The 17,992-nt window shown below is 35.9% G+C and overlaps 1 non-coding gene across 1 annotated transcript; it reads right to left on the reverse strand.

Annotated features, from left to right (window-relative positions):
* Window positions 1-2,866: 2,866 nt before the first annotated feature.
* Window positions 2,867-2,969, reverse strand: LOC141662315 (small nucleolar RNA R71). Its single transcript, XR_012550436.1, has one exon. It is a non-coding gene; the product is annotated as a small nucleolar RNA R71 (small nucleolar RNA).
* Between the last annotated feature and the right edge of the window lie 15,023 nt (window positions 2,970-17,992).

Genomic DNA, 17,992 nt, shown 5'->3' on the forward strand with positions numbered 1-17,992 from the left:
TAGCAGCTTGTTGTAAGCATCAATTCCCCTTACTTCATCCAGCTCATCCAAGAAAAGATTTATATCTGAGAATTCTTTGATGTCATAGATGAATAATTGATCATCTTTGTTGACTTTGGGCTTAGGCTTATAGACCATTTTGAATTGAGGTGGATTTGACTTGACTCTATACTTTTCTTCCTTGGGTTTCTCTTTTTGGTCGACAATGGTAGATTGAGTTCATAAAAAGGCGAACTGTCCCAATCTATGGGTTCATCCGTAGGTAAAAGAGGCTCACCATGAAAGTTGCTTCCTGGATGAACCTTGAATTCAACAGGCTCCACAATGGGCATGGTTGGTTGATTTATAGTTGTAGATTGAATTGGATCAGTTTTCTTTTCAGTAGCACTAGTTGGCCTTTTTTCCTTGGTTTTCTTCCTATTCCCCTTTGCCCACACAGGTCTTAATTCTTCATACTTTGGTTCATTAGCTAAAGTTTTTTCAGTTTATGTTGATTTAGCAGGCATTTTTAGTTTCCTTTTATCTCCTTTAACAACCTATTTCTTTCTCCTTCTCTGAGCTCCTAGTCTTCTATTTTCCTCATCTTTAGCTTATCCAAATTGAGGGTGCCCAATCATCATACAAATTATCTTTCCATATCTGTAGATTCTTGCAATTCTTGTTCTTAACATGGCATCTTTGGTGGTCTTGAAGCTTGCAATTGATGCACCCATCAGCATATCTTCATCTGGCCTAGGAGGAGTGTTGAGTGGCATTTATGACACTTTATAATGCTCTATTAAGCTTTGAATTGATGCGTTTGTACTCAAGTTGTTAAGTGTTTTAACGTGTTTTCTAGTGTTTTTGTATTTAAGGCATTATCTAGGTAATCAGGTGAATTAGCATTGTTTTTGAGCTAATTTGGTGTCAAGGTGGTGTTGGAATAAAATCTCGTGGAAAGCTGACTCGAAGCAGCAAAGAAAATCAGAAATCTGAAGTTTTTCCAGAGGTACGGCGCGCCCGCGCTGGTTAAGCGCGCGCCCATGCCAGGATGTCAGAAAGGCAGCGCCCGTGCCGTGATAGCGCACGGCCGCGCCGATGCGAATTCAAAGAATCCTGATTCTATTATAATTACAATTGGAGGACTTCTGGATTACACGGGGCTGCTATATAAACAACTTTAAGTCATTTTTCATAAGTAATCAAGTCAGAGAGACGTACCAGAGCCCAATGAGAGCCGTAAGAAGACCGTATTAGCATGAATTCAACAAAAACGAAGAAGAATTTGTTTTTACTTGTGAATCTTTGTTCTAAGTTGTAACATGGATGCTAGTTTTCTTATTTGTGAACCTTACTCTTGTTTCGTACTTGGTTTTGTTTATTCGTTATAAAGACTACATTTGTTATACCATGTTTTCATCGGTACCCACGTTGATGATGAGTCTGATTATGAGCTAATCGTTATCGTGGGGTTCTAACGGATTTATTTTTGGATTTATTTAGTTAATTTGTTTCGATGCCTTGGTGTGTGGTGATTGTATGATAACCTAGTATTGGTTGTGCGTATTCGTCTTATGAGCATCGCGAACTTATAAGATAGTGTGTTAATTCTTAATGAAGCGACAATGAATTTAAGGATTTAGAACTTGCCATGCTAGCATAGGTTCATGTATTTGTTATGCATGATTCGTAGGTAATTTTAACCATCTTACTTGCCCGGTGTAATAAAGATAGATAACTTGTGCTTTAAGCGTTATGTTGTCAAATTCTATAGACATATAGGGTCTCAATATAATTGGTGTCTATTCAGCTTCTATCTTTTTTGTGGATGTCTGTTAGTATGGTATTCGTGCAACGAAAGTTGGCGTTTATCAGTTTCGTGTTATCTGATTAGTGTAATCACCATCACATGCTAAGGTTAAGAACAAAAAGGCTATTGAATGAAGTATTTAATGAAGTTAGAATCCCATGTTTGTCATATATATTAATTTAATCAATCTTATTTTTTTAGTTATAATTGTTAGTTTAATTTATAGTTATTAGCAACCTCAATTTGTTATCATCTTAGCATTGAATAATAACCATAAATTGTTGCTTAAGTGCATAAATTAATTAGTTAACCAAAGCCAGTCTCTGTGGGAACGAATCTGATTTATATCTTATACTACTTGCGAACGCGTATACTTGCGTGAATTATTAGCGCGTGTTTAGCGACTAACAAGTTTTTGGCGCCGCTGCCGGGGACTGCAGTGTTAATTTTTAGTTTATGTATTTTCCATCAGTGGTCGTTAAAGTTCATTGACTCGGACATTGTTACTTATTCGTTTCCTTGTCTTATTTCGGGTACTCTAGCGAGGGTGTATGATACCCGTTCGCGTACTCGTAAGAGAACTCTGGATAAAGCCGATGAAGAAGTTGTGATGGTTCGAAAGGAAGTTTTCGAAGAAGAAAAGAAGGAGAAGAAGAAGAGAAAGTCGAAGAACCAGTTTTAGTAGTGATGCGAGATCAAACAGAAAATCCTAAGGCTTTGATGGACTATTCTCAGCCTAAGATCAATGACATTCAGTCAAGCATCATCAGGCCAACCATCAGGGCTAACACTTTTGAGATCAAGTCAAGTGCGATTCAGATGATACGGAACTCAGTTCAGTTTGGGGGTTCTCCTACTGAAGACCCCAACATGCACATCAGGGATTTCATCGAGATATGCGACACCTTCAAGTTCAATGATGTGACTGAAGATGCTATCAAGCTGCGACTCTTCCCATTCTCTCTAAGGGACAAAGCTAAGTGCTGGTTACATTCTCTACCAATAAGGTCTATCACCACTTGGGAAGATCTTTCTCAAAAGTTTCTCACTAAATTCTTCCTTATGGCAAAGACTACTGCAATTAGGAATGCTCTTAGTTTGCTCACCAAACTGGAGAATCTCTGTGTGAGGCTTGGGATCGATATTAGGAGATGCTAAGAAAGTGCCCACACCATGGCATGCCTGATTGGATGATTATTAACTGTTTCTACAATGAACTGGGTGCTATTTCTAGACCCATGCTCGATGCAGCATCAGGAGGAGCCTTGTGGGCTAAGAGCTATGATGAAGCTTATGAATTAATTGAACTGATGGCTGCTAATGAATACCAGAATCCTTCCCAGAGACTGACTCAGGGAAAAGTAGTAGGAATTCTGGAGTTGGATGCAGCAACTGTTATAGCTTCCCAACTTAAGGCTTTGACGATGAAGGTGGACATTTTGGCTAATCATGGGGTTAATCAAATCGCTAGTGTCTGTGAGCTTTGTGCTGGTGCCCATGAGACTAATCAGTGCATAATTTCTTGTGAATCAGCTGAGTTCGTGAGCAACTTTCAGCGTTCACAGCAGCCTGTGCCATCCACTTATCATCCCAACAACCGCAATCATCCTAATTTCAGTTGGAGCAATGCTCAGAATGCGGTTCAACAGCCTTATCAGCAGTATCCAGCTAAGCAGTACGACACTCCTGGTTTTCAGCAACCGCAATACGCACCAAGACAGCAACTTCAGCTGCAACAAGCTAATGAAAAATCTGAATTAGAGGAGTTGAAGCTTATGTACAAGAGTCAAGTTGTTTCTATCAAGACCTTGGAAAATCAAATTGGGCAAATTGCCAATGCCTTGCTAAATCGTCAGCCCGGTACACTACCTAGTGATACTGAAGTGCCAGGAAGGAAGGAAGCTAAGGAGCAGGTAAAGGCAATCACTTTGAGGTCTGGAAAGGTTGCGAATCCCGAACAAACTCAAACGTTGACTGAAGAAGCTGAGGCTGAGAAAGAAGTAGAGCAGTAAGAAGTAGAATTGGAACCAAGGAAGACTACTGTTGAGCACACTCCTCCTGAGGGTAATACCGGGGAGAAACAGATCTATCCTCCACCGCCTTTTCCTAAGTGGCTGCAGAAGAAAAAGCTGGAAAAGCAATTTGAGAAGTTTCAGGAGGTGTTCAAGAAACTTCATATCAACATACCTTTCGCTGAGGCTCTTGAGCAGATGCCTAGTTTTGTAAAGTTTATGAAAGGTATTCTTTCTCGGAAGGTGAAGCTAGATAATTTAGAGACGGTCGCTCTCACGGAGGAATGCAGTGCTGTGCTGCAACAGAAGTTGCCTCTGAAGCTTAAAGATCCAGGAAGCTTCACTATTCTGTGTACTACTGGTAAAATGTCTTTTGACAGATGCTTATGTGACTTGGGAGCTAGCATCAATATGATGCCTTTGTCAATCTACAAGTAGTTGGACTTACCTGATTCAAAACCAACTTATATGACTTTGCAATTGGCCGACCATTCTATTACATATCCGTGAGGTATTGTGGAGGATGTCTTGGTCAAGGTTGATAAACTAATCTTTCCTGCTGATTTTGTCATTCTTGATTTCGAGGAGGATAAGAAGATTCCCATAATCTTGGGAAGACCTTTCTTGGCGACCGGCCGAACCTTGATATATGTGCCAAATGGTGAGCTTACAATATGAGTGATGGATCAGGATGTAACTTTTAATATGTTCAATGCTATGAAATTTCCTATGGAAAATAAGGAGTGCTTAAAGGTGGAGTTGGTCGATTCTGTAGTTACTTCAGAACTTAATCAATTGCTAAGGTCCGATGCCTGAGAAAAAGCCTTATTGGGAAATTTAGATAGTGAGGATGACGAAGGTGAAGAATAATTACAATATTTGAATGCTTCTCCCTGGAAGAGGAAGATTGATATGCCTTTTGAATCTCTTGGAATGGAGGAATTGAGCAAAGCTCCTAAACGCCTCAAGCCATCTATTGAGGAAGCTCCCACTCTTGAGCTTAAGCCTTTACCTGAGCATTTGAGGTATGCATTTTTAGGTGATGCATCTACTTTGCCTATTATTATTGTATCTGACCTTTCAGGTAGTGACGAGGAAAAGTTCTTGAGGCTTCTAAGAGAATTTAAATCGGCAATTGGTTGGACTATAGCAGATATCAAGGGAATCAGCCCTTCTTATTGCATGCATAAAATTCTGCTAGAGGAAGGTAGCAAGCCTACGGTTGAGCATCAAATAAGACTTAATCTGATCATGAAGGAAGTAGTGAAGAAGGAAATTCTTAAGTGGCTAGATGTAGTGATCATCTATCCTATTTATGACAGTTTATGGGTAAGACCGGTTCAATGTGTGCCAAAGAAAGGTGGAATTATTATGGTAGCAAATGAGAAGAATGAGCTTATTCCTACAAGAACAGTCATGGGGTGGAAAGTTTGCATGGACTATAGGAAGCTGAACAAGGCCACTAGGAAGGATCACTTCCCTTTGCCCTTCATTGATCAGATGCTTGATAGATTGGCTGGTCATGAGTACTACTATCTTCTAGATGGCTATTCGAGTTACAATCAGATTTGTATCACCCCAGAAGATCAGAAGAAGACTAATTTCACTTGTCCATTTGGTACTTTCGCCTTCAAATGAGTTTCTTTTGGTTTGTGTGGTGCACCAGCCATATTTTAGAGATGTATGATAGCCATTTTTTCTGATATGATTGGCCAGAATATGGAGGTGTTCATGGACGACTTCTCTGTATTTGGCGATTCTTTTGATGAATGCTTGCAAAATCTTGGACACGTTCTCAAGATGTGTGTTGAGACCAATTTGGTTCTCAATTGGGAGAAATGTCACTTTATGGTGCGACAGGGCATTATTCTTGGGCACAAGGTTTCTAGTAAGGGTCTTGAGCTGGACAAATCCTAGGTGGGGGTCATTGAAAATCTTCATCCTCCTATTTCTGTTAAGGGAATTCACAGTTTTCTTGGTCATGCGGGTTTCTATAAGCGTTTCATCAAAGACTTCTCTAAGATTTCGAAGCCATTGTGCAGTTTGCTAGAGAAAGATGTCCCTTTCAAGTTTGATGATGAGTGCCTTGTAGCTTTTGAAACATTGAAGAAGAGTTTAATCACGGCACCTGTCATAACTGCACCTGATTGGATTAAACCTTTTGAGATGATGTGCGATGCAAGTGACTATGCAGTTGGAGCAGTTCTTGGGCAGAGGAAAAACAACATATTTCATGTGGTCTACTATGCTAGCAAGACCCTAAATGGTGCACAACTAAATTATACTACTACAGAGAAAGAACTTTTGGCTATTGTCTATGGTTTTGAGAAATTTCGATCTTATCTACTTGGGACTAAGGTGATAGTTTTCACTGATCATGCTATAATTCGTTATCTCGCCTAGATTGATTAGATGGGTTCTTTTGCTTCAAGAATTTAAACTAGAGATCAAGGACAGAAAGGGGACTGAATATCAAGTCGCTGATCATCTCTCGCGTTTAGAGAACCCTAATTCTACTTTATTGGATAAGACATTGATAAATGAATCTTTTCCCGACGAGCAGTTGTTTGGAATGCACGAAGAAGAACCTGAAAGAGATGTGTCCTAAGTCCAATCATGTATGATGATTTAGGAATAACTTTTATGTAATCTGTTTTGATTTCATTGATATTAATAAAAGACTTGTTTTGGTTTTATTGCAGGCTTTATCTATTTAAGTGTTTAAATAAGATATACCATAGTTTAGAGTAAAGCTTTTTATGGATTATGATGAGATCATAATAATGAGACCTAAAAGATGATAACTCTGAACTTAAATATTTCCTGGTCGTAGGATTACTAACTGGTAATTAGTAATCCGCAAAGATCGGTACATACTATGCTTGCTTCATTATGAAGGATGTCTGTTCTCATAGACATTTGTGTGGTGACACTATAGCTAGTATGTAGGTACTTATTATAGAATAAGTTCACTGAACATGACTCACACAGCTGAACAACTGATGGAGTTCACTCACGTGTCAGCAGATGTTCACATAGTGATAGTTGTACAAGTATCCTTAGACTTGAGGTCATAATAGTCATCTTGTGTACACTGAACTATACTTTGGTTTAGTTCTTAGTCTCTAGGGACAATAATAAGGGTTCTACTGGGCGTAGGAATTTGTACACGAAGATAGTGTATGATAAATAAAGGATCTACCCCTTCCAGTGAAGGGAGAGAATGTTCAATGCTGATCCACTTATGCTAGTTCAGGAATCTCGGGCCAGAGTGAATGAAATTAGAAAGGAGTTTCTAATTCACATTAATTAGAACTAAGCATAGTGAATGGGAAAATATATGATTAAATAAGATAGGCTTGACACCATTTCCAGGCCTTGTATTTAATCATGACATTACAGGGTAGAAGGAATTAATTGTACGGTAACTATTCACTAAATAGGTTCTTGGTATTCTAAGCAGTGAATTTGTATTATCCAGATAGTCGCGATATGCTGAGAAGTATCCCTCACGATGTAGAATAAATATCTTTAATTTATTAATTAATCATATTTAATGAATTAGAGAATTTATATAAATAATGATAAAATAGTTTTATTATTATTTATTTCTACTACCGGCTTAATATTGAACCTACAGGGTCACACCCTAAAAGAGAATGATTTAATGGTGGAGGAATTAATTAATAATGGCTGGTAATTATTTATTTGTGAAATAAATAATTAATTAGCAAATTTAATAATTGATTAAATGAGATTTAATTAATTATAAATTAATTAAGAAAAGTTCTTAATATTATTAATTAAGAATTTAATTTTGGAAATTTAATCAAGTGAGAGAATTATTTTTCTAAAGTGTTTAGAAAAGGGATTAATGATTAAAAGGTGTTTTAATTATTAGTTAATTGGTTAATAAGAATAATCAATTAAAGGGTTAATAATAATAATATTTTATGGGAAAATTTTCAGCTTAAAATTTTGCCTATAAATATAGTATTATAAACCCTATTTGCCTCAACCCAAATAATAAACCCTAATTCTAAAGTAGAAAAGAAAAGGAGGCAACTAATTCTCTCAACCTCTTCCTCCCTCCATTTTTTTGATCTCTTGGTGGATACCGGTGGAGTGCTTCACAATTGAGGAGCAGCTGCTAGGGATCTCTATTCATCGTTCTTGGATCACTATTAAAGGTTAGTAATCGATCCCTCGATTTATTCACGATTTGTATGCGTTTATATGGATTTTATATCAAGAAAATGTTTTACCATGCTTCTGTGATGTATAAAATCCTACAATGGTATCAGAGCATAGGTTGTATGCATATAGATCTGTGATAAAAATTTCAAAATTTTATGATCTTGTATGAATTTATTATGATTTTTGCAAGTTATATCATGGATTAATTATGATTGATTAGAAATTGTTTCTCAAAATTGTTTTGACTGTAGATCTGGGTTCTACAAGTGTTGTAGATCGTTTGGGTATTTTTTTTATAATTTTCTGATGTGTGGATTAATTATTATGATATTTTGAAGTTGTTTTAATTAAAATTCGTAATTAAATATGTATATATATATATATAATCTGTTATGTATATATATATGTTGTATGCTGCTGGAGATTAAAGAATAAGTTCTGCTGAATGATGTTGATGGGCACGGCGTCCCATGGCGCAGAAGAGAAAGAAACAAAAAAAATAAATTTTGTGTCGGCTGCTGCAGGCGCGTGCAGCGCACGCGGGGAGGGGGTGTCGCACATTCCGGGAATGCGTTACACCCTGTGGGGCATTCATGGAATGTGTTACAGGGCTTGTAACGCGTTCCTGTAATGCGTTACAGCCCATCTGTTTTTTTTAATTTAATTTCTGGGAGTTCTGTAACTCCATTTTGGGCGTGCAATATATCGTTGGATTCGTTTTTCCGAGACGGATCTAATGGAGTGGTCAATTTTTTTTTATATAAAAGTTTTGAACTGTTTATATTCCCGAAAGTGTTTTAAAGCATATTTTAATTGTTTTAATTACTTTTAAATGCTATAATAAATTCATACATCATTATATCAATGTGTGACATGATATTACTTGCATGCTTACTTGTTTATTTATTTTTATATATGAGATCTATGCCTATGTTTACCATGCGATGATAGATTTAGGTGAACTTAAATCAATATAAGGCGTGCTCTAGAAAATCTAGAATAGGAATCATTTCTTGCCTTAACAATAATATTATGAATACAATCATGAGATTCTTGTGTTTATGAACACGTAATTAAATATGAATTTTCAATATTGAGAGAAATGATGATTCTGTCAAAAGCAGATTTCTATCTGTAAGAAAGGGGTATTAAGTGACGCCTCTTGACAATGCTCCCCCCGATCTAGGAATCATCTGATTATCGATTATTGATTTGAAATATTTAATTTAAAAGGAAGAAACTCTTTATAATATGATTATGATTGTAACATAATATAATCCCTCTAAAATTAAATAATATCAAGTAGTAATTGGCCAATGACACAACGGGCTTATGTCGGTCAAAGCCTTCCAACATGGTAAAAAGTAGTTCTTATTTTTAAATCATTGTCGTTTCGTGCTACAGCCGAGGGCTTTGATTTCGAAATAAGAAATACTTGTCTATTACATAGAGATGTTTACATTGAATTAGAATCTAAAGGTCGTTACGTGCTGCAGTCATGGACCATTAGAGACTGATTCAATTGTACGAAATGTTGGGTTAAACTTGACTTAGAATATTGAGTCTGTCGTGCTACAGCCGTGACTCAATTATTCAAGAGGCTAAAGTTTTATTAGGGAATAATATAAGATATAATTGACAAGAGTTGTCTGCCTATTGAACATCACATGACGTTTCGTGCTACAGCCGAGATTGTGTGATGGAATGTAGGATCCCTATTCCCACTAGCATTATGAATGCTTAATCTTTCACTTAAGGGGGTTATATATTTAGATAAACTAGTGGGAGCCACTTATGAATAAAGACCCGATTCATATAGTGTTTTGAAATGAAATTGAATATTTGCTAAGTGTTGTTTTGTGTTCATCATTAACAGATTTACTATATACGTTATGTCTTCTGTACTATCACTCCGGAGTATACTAGATGCTCACAAGTTGACTGGTCCTAATTTTGCTGACTGGCTTCGAAACTTGAGAATTGTTCTCAGGGTTGAGAAGCTGGAATATGTGCTTGACTCACCTAAGCCTATTGAACCTGCTAGCGATGCACATAATGATGAATATGTTGTATATCGTAAGTGGATAGATGATGCAAATGTTGCTCAATGCATCATGCTAGCTTCCATGAACATTGAGCTATAGAAGCAGCATGAGCATAAGGATGCTCACACTGTCCTTATGCATCTACAAGAGTTGTATGATGTGGCAGGGAGGACGGCTCGATATGAGATATCGAAGGAGCTGTTCAGTTATAGGATGTCTGAGGGATCATCTGTGAATGACCATGTACTTAAGATGATCAATTTGATTGAACGTCTTGGACAACTTGGTTTTGCCATGGATGGGGAGCTGAGCCAAGACTTGGTCTTGCAATCACTTTCGGGTTCGTTCTCGCAGTTTGTTGTGAACTTTCACATGAATAAGCTGGATGTCAGCCTGCCTGAACTCCACAACATGTTGAAGACTGCGGAATCAAATTTTCCCCTTAAGAAGAGTTCTGTTCTTCTAATTGGTGAAGGTTCCAATCCTAAGAAAAGGAAGAAGAACCCTTATAAGAAGAAGAAAGTAGGTGAGAAAAATCCGGTTCCACCAAAAGCTGAAGACCCCAAGAGCAAAGCTGTTTGCTTTCACTGTAACAAAGTGGGGCACTGGAAGAGGAACTGCAAGGTTTACCTTGCAGAATTGAAGAAGAAAAAGGGTAGTGAGACTACCGCTTCTGTTTCAGGTATGTTCATGATTGAATTGAATATGTCATTAAATCAAATTTCTACTTGGGTATTAGATACCGCCTGTGGTTCTCATATTTGCTATTCGTTGCAGGGACTAAGGAGAAGTAGGACTCTTGAAGAAGAGGAGGTGATTCTATGAAAGTGAAATGGAGCAAGAGTTGTTGCTGAAGCTGTAGGATCATTTCATTTACATATGCCTACGGGCAAGACTATTGTTTTAAATAATTGTTATTTTGTTCCCTCGATTGTGAGGAATATTATTTCTATTCCCATGTTAGACTTGGATGGATTTTCGTTTGTTATTTAAAATAATAAATGTTCCATTCTTAGAGATAACGTTCTTTATGGAAGTGGTATTTTAAACAATGGTCTGTATGTATGTGACGTAGAGCATAATTTACTACAAATTGAACATACTAATAAAAGAAAAAGGGATGATGAAAATATCACTTTCTTGTAGTACTGCAGACTTGGTCATATTAGTGAAAATAGACTGCGAACATTGCATAAGGAAGGGTTACTTGACCCCTTTGATTTTGAATCATATCCTACATGCGAGTCTTGTCTATTGGGTAAAATGACCAAATCTCCATTTAGTGGACATGGAGAGAGGGCTGCAGATTTGCTAGGATTGGTACACACAGATGTATGTGGACCAATGTCTACGCAAGGCATGGGTGGATTTTCATACTTCATTACTTTCATAGATGATCGATCTAGATTCGGATATGTGTGTTTGATGAAACACAAGTCTGAAGCCTTTGAAAAGTTCAAAGAATATAAGTATGAAGTGGAGAAATAAACCAAACATAGTATTATAACTCTTCAATCAGATCGAGGTGGTGAATACTTGAATGGAGAGTTTCTAGCTTATCTCAAAGAAAATAGTATAGTCTCCCAGTGGACTCCTCCATATACTCCACAGTTGAATGGGGTATCTGAAAGGAGAAATCGAACTTTGTTAGACATGGTTCGGTCCATGATGAGCTATGCGAATCTTCCAGTATTCCTGTGGGGTTATGCATTGGAAACTTCAGCATATTTACTGAATAAGGTGCCTTCCAAACTGAGTCTTAAACACGTTAAGATTTGGGGATGTCCAGCTTATGTCAAGAAAGTTGACCCAGATAAGCTGGAATCTCGATCTGTAAAATGTAATTTTGTGGGATATCCTAAAGAGACTTTAGGGTATTACTTTTACACCGATCATCGGGTGTTTGTCTCCAAACATGCTACCTTCTTGGAAAAGCAGTTTATCCTTGAAGGAAACAGTGGGAGCAAGATTGAACTTGATGAAGTTCAAGAAGCACAAACTATTACGGTTCAAGTGGAAACACCTATTCAGAGTGAACAACATTCTGTGGAACAGCCCATTCGTAGGACAGGGAGAGTGTCTCGCCAACCTGAGAGGTATTATGGCCTTGTCATTGAGAATGACAATGAGTTGTCAATCATTGATGATGACGACCCTATGACCTATAATGAGGCTATGAGTAGTGTTGACTAAGAGAAATGGCAAAGTGCCATGAAATCCGAAATAGAATCTATGTATACCAACCAAGTATGGACTTTAGTTGAAGCACCTGAGGGTGTGAAGCCTATTGAGTGCAAATGGGTATACAAAAGAAAGATTGGAGCAGATGGCCAGGTGGAGACCTATAAGGCCAGACTCGTGGCAAAAGGATTCAAACAAAAGCAAGGGATTGACTTTGATGAAACTTTTTCACCTGTAGCCCTGTTAAAATCAATTCGGATTTTGCTTGCGATTGCTGCTTACTACGACTATGAGATCTGGCAAATGGACGTGAAAACGGCCTTCCTCAATGGGAAACTTGAAGAGGAAGTGTATATGACACAACCAGAAGGTTTTCTTTCCAAGGGAAATGAACACCTGGTATGTAAGATGCTACGAACCATATATGGTTTAAAGCAAGCTTCTCGTAGATGGAACATCCATTTTGATGAGATAATCAAAGAGTTTGATTTTATCAAAAACATAGATGAACCATGTGTCTATAAGAAGGTTAGTGGGAGCGCGGTAACATTTCTTGTATTGTATGTGGATGACATACTTATTCTAGGAAATGTTTTGCGACGCTTTCATCTGATTAGGGAGATTGTTGAAAGAGGAGATGTCAACGTCAAGAGAGTTGACACACAAAACAACATAGCAGACCCTTTAACAAAGCCACTTTCTCAAAGTCACTTTGATCGTCATAAAAACAAGATGGGTATTAGATACCAGAGTGATTGGCTTAGTACAAGTGGGAGATTAAAAGAGATATGTCCTAAGTCCAATCATGTATGATGATTTAGGAATAACTTTTATGTAATCTGTTTTGATATCATTGATATTAATAAAAGACTTGTTTTGGTTTTATTGCAGGCTTTATCTATTTAAGTGTTTAAATAAGATATACCATAGTTTAGAGTAAATCTTTTTATGGATTATGATGAGATCATAATAATGAGACCTAAAAGATGATAACTCTGAACTTAAATATTTCCTGGTCATAGGATTACTAACTGGTAATTAGTAATCCGCAAAGATCGGTACATACTATGCTTGCTTCATTATGAAGGATGTCTGTTCTCATAAACATTTGTATGGTGACACTATAGCTAGTATGTAGGTGCTTATTATAGAATAAGTTCACTGAACATGACTCACACAGCTGAACAACTGATGGAGTTCACACACGTGTCAGCAGATGTTCACATAGTGATAGTTGTACAAGTATCCTTAGACTTGAGGTCATCATAGTCATCTTGTGTACACTGAACTATACTTTGGTTTAGTTCTTAGTCTCTAGGGAAAATAATAAGGGCTCTACTGGGTGTAGGAATTTGTAAACGTAGATAGTGTATGATCAATAAAGGATCTACCCCTTCCAGTGAAGGAAGAGAATGTTCAATGCTGATCCACTTATGCTAGTTCAGGAATCTCTGGCCAAAGTGAATGAAATTAGAAAGGAGTTTCTAATTCACATTAATTAGACCTAAGCATAGTGAATGGGAAAGCATATGATTAAATAAGATAGGCTTGACACGAGTTCCATGCCTTGTATTTAATCATGACATTGCAGGGTAGATGGAATTAATTGTACGATAACTATTCACTGAATAGGTTCTTGGTATTCTAAGCAGTGAATTCGTATTATCCGGATAGTCGCGATATACTGAGAAGTATCCCTCACGATGTAGAATAAATATGATTAATTTATTAATTAATCATATTTAATAAATCAGAGAATTTATATAAATAATGATAAAATAGTTTTATTACTATTTATTTCTACTACCGGCTTAATATTGAACCTACAGGGTCACGCCATAAAAGAGAATGATTTAATGGTGGAGGAATTAATTAATAATGGCTGGTAATTATTTATTTGTGAAATAAATAATTAATTAGAAAATTTAATAATTGATTAAATGAGATTTAATTAATTATAAATTAATTAAGAAAAGTTCTTAATATTATTAATTAAGAATTTAATTTTGGAAATTAAATCAAGTGAGAGAATTATTTTTCTAAAGTGTTTAGAAAAGGGATTAATGATTAAAAGGTGTTTTAATTATTAGTTAATTGGTTAATAAGAATAATCAATTAAATGGTTAATAATAATAATATTTTATGGGAAAATTTTCAGCTTAAAATTTTGCCTATAAATATACTATTATAAACCCTATTTACCTCAACCCAAATAATAAACCCTAATTCTAAAGTAGAAAAGAAAAGGAGGCAACTAATTCTCTCAACCTCTTCCTCCCTCCATTTTTTTTGATCTCTTGGTGGATACCGGTGGAGTGCTTCACAATTGAGGAGCAGCTGCAAGGGATCTCTATTCATCGTTCTTGGATCACTATTAAAGGTTAGTAATCGATCCCTCAATTTTTTCACGATTTGTATGCGTTTATATGGATTTTATATCAAGAAAATGTTTTATCATGCTTCTGTGATGTATAAAATCCTACAGAACCTTGGTTTGCAGACATTGTGAACTACCTTGTGAGTAATATTATGCCTCCAGAGTTATCTTATGCTCAAAGGAAGAAGTTTCTACATGAAGTGAAGTGGTATATGTGGGATGAGCCGTTTCTTTTTCGACAAGGAGCTGACCAAATCATTAGGAGATGTATTCCTTACAGAGAAACCGGGGGGATCTTGCGAGATTACTACTAAAATTAGCATTTCTCGGAGAAAATTATTAAAAAATACTAAAAAATATTTCCTACCATCCAAATATATTTTATATATTAGGAAATATATTTTAAGTATTTATTTAAGTCAAAACTTTGGTCAAAAGATCCATCTCCTTCATTTCAAGACCAATGGTATTTAACTCGGACGCGAAACCTGACACAACAGTTTTAATTTTAGATAAAATAATTCCACATGATAAAATAACTTGAAATATGGTATGAATCACTTAAATGGTATTTTCTAATTATGGTAAAAATTTCGTAAATTTCGATAATTTTTGTCCGCGCACAAAAATCGAGGCAGTTGGTCTCATAGTTGACCACGTTTGACTTAGTTACCATTGACCAAGGTTGACCAAAACTTGAAGGAAATCATTTTATAATATTTAGATATTTATAATATTTTTTATGATATTTTTAGGAGTTTTTAAGGTGGTCATAATTATTGGTGTTTAATGCTTAATTAAGTGATTAAACAAAGATTAAAAGGAAAAGGAAAATATATTATTATATTAAAAAATCAGCTGAGTTTTTGAACTCCATAAACTTGTTTGTCTCGTATATCAAGTTGCAAAAAAACACAACTAACACACTTTGCTTTCCAAGTCATCAATCCATATGACTTACATCATCCGCCATCCATTCTCCTCAAATCTCCATCATTCAATCCACCCAACTTCTCCTATAAATAAATCTCCACCCCAACCCATTTTCTTTAAGCTAAAGAGCCACAAATTTTTTGGGATTTTTTTAAGAATTATTCTCTCTTCATCTCTTTCAAATCTAAATACATACTTCATCTCAAAAACCTTCTCTCTCTTTTTGATATTTATACATATACACAAGGTTTTTGAAACCCAAGCTTAACTTCACCCAACCAAGATTTATCCCACCAAGTGAGCTCATCCACTACCACTTTCCGGCCTCCCGAAAGGCTGCCCAAGTTTGACCAAAGTGCCAAAATCCAGCCGAACCTCCGACAAATTTTTTCGGTGAACTTTTTCGACCGTTTCTCAAAAGTGGTAACTTTTAGCTTCTTATTTGAGTTCTTTTTATTTGAGATTTGTACTTAACTTCTCTAATTCATCTTAAGCTCTAATAAGAGATCTCTTATAAATAAAGTTCTCAAGCGAGAAGAGAACTTAGATTCGAACTCAGAATTCGAATAAGTACTTGATCTTCAAAAAATCATTTCAACAAGAAGATCTATAAAGAGAAGTACTTAATCTCCAAAGGTGAGATTATATTTGACACAAGTTCACGAGTTAGCCAATTAATTTCATGCTATTTAATTGGATCTTGGCTAACAAATATTCGTGCACATAAAGTATTAAGAAGTATCGTTTAATCCCTTCTAACATCTTTAGTGTTCCGAGGGATTATAAATCGATCTATAAACACTTCATAATTTTTCAAATATCAAAACAGATTAAGTTCACGAGTTAGCCAATTACTTTCACGTTATTTAATTGGATCTTGGCTAACAAATATCGTGCACATAAAATATTACGAAGTACAGTTTAATCCCTTCTAACATCTTTAGTGTTCTGGAGGATTATAACTATCTATAAACACTTCATAATTATCCGTTATTTTTAAAGATGAATCAAATCCACAAGTTAGCCAATTAATTTCACGCTATTTAACTAGATCTTGGCTAATACATATCGTGTATATAAACAATTACGAGACATATTGTATAAACCCCTTTAACATTTTTAGTGTTCCATGGGGTTATTATTCGATATATATAAACTACTCGTAATTATTCGTCTAAACTTCAAAAGCGCAATCTTAAGCCAATTATTTGCACTTCATTTATTTGGATCTTGGATAAGACTCATAAATCTCATAAACCGTGCTTGAAGTTCAAAGTATACTTTGACTACATAATTGTCAAAACATAAGTATACTAAAATCCTTAAGCATATGAGCTTAAAGGATAGTTACAATTCCGAGATTGTAACTAAAATATTCTTTGATCTATAAATACTTAATCGAAATAAGAAGAATAGTAAAGAAGTCATAAGCTTTAAGTGCTTTATATAAAATACTTCTCATATTACTCCACAAATTCATTTAATCTATTAAGGAGTAATTATAAATATACTTGGACTACTATTTATTATCTTAAGTCAATTATTCTTATTTAGTTTTAATATTCTTATTTGAATATTATACTATCTTGTGGGCTAGTACCGTAACATACTAGTTTAAAACAAACCTTTCACGTTCTAAGACCTAAGTCCTAGACGTGCTAACGGGGAGTTAGTAGTCTTTGCACCGTAAAGAAGAGGAAAGACCCAAGACCGGATCACTAAGATCCAAGACCGACAAAAGCTAAGGAAACCAAGTCCACACAAAAGATTCTACATCAACTTTGAATAAATAGCGGGGAGTTATTTTCTAAGATAAGTTGTGTAGGTAATACATTTATTTTGAGGTGGTGACCCTTGTCTTACGCACCAAGATAAATACTTGTAAGGGTGTAAAGGCTTCTCTGCCTACTAAAGGACCGAGTTTATTATAAGGGAAAATCCCGAGTCCAGGAGAGGAGCTCGGGGACTGGACGTAGGGGTGAGCGAATCTATTAGAGGTTGCGACATCACGAACCAGGATAAAATCACCATGTGGTATTTTCTTTCTCGCACTTTATTTTTCCGCATATAAAAATTGCATAACTACTTGATAAAGTTTTCAAAAGGGATAAATTATTTAATAGCGCCATAATAATTTTTAAATTGGTAATTAAGCTATTCGACCCCCCTTCTAGCTTAATATAGCCCTCTTACAGGACCTTACAATTGGTATCAAAGCGGTGCTTTTTAACGTGTTTGTTAAGTGATTTACAGATTTACAGGCACAATAAAAAATGATCCGGAATGGCGTATATTAATCCCTTTGGTTGTGGTGAAGGTCTGTCAAGCTCACGACCTCTTATATTTGACAGCACCAACTTTTCTACGTGGAAAACAAGATTTCACATTTATGCTAGATCTCAATGAGTCAAAGTTTGGATGGCTATCTAAGAAGGTGTTCGCGTTCCTACCAAAACTA

This window comes from Apium graveolens, chromosome 5, assembly GCF_009905375.1.
Source record: "Apium graveolens cultivar Ventura chromosome 5, ASM990537v1, whole genome shotgun sequence".
Taxonomy (NCBI): domain Eukaryota; kingdom Viridiplantae; phylum Streptophyta; class Magnoliopsida; order Apiales; family Apiaceae; genus Apium; species Apium graveolens.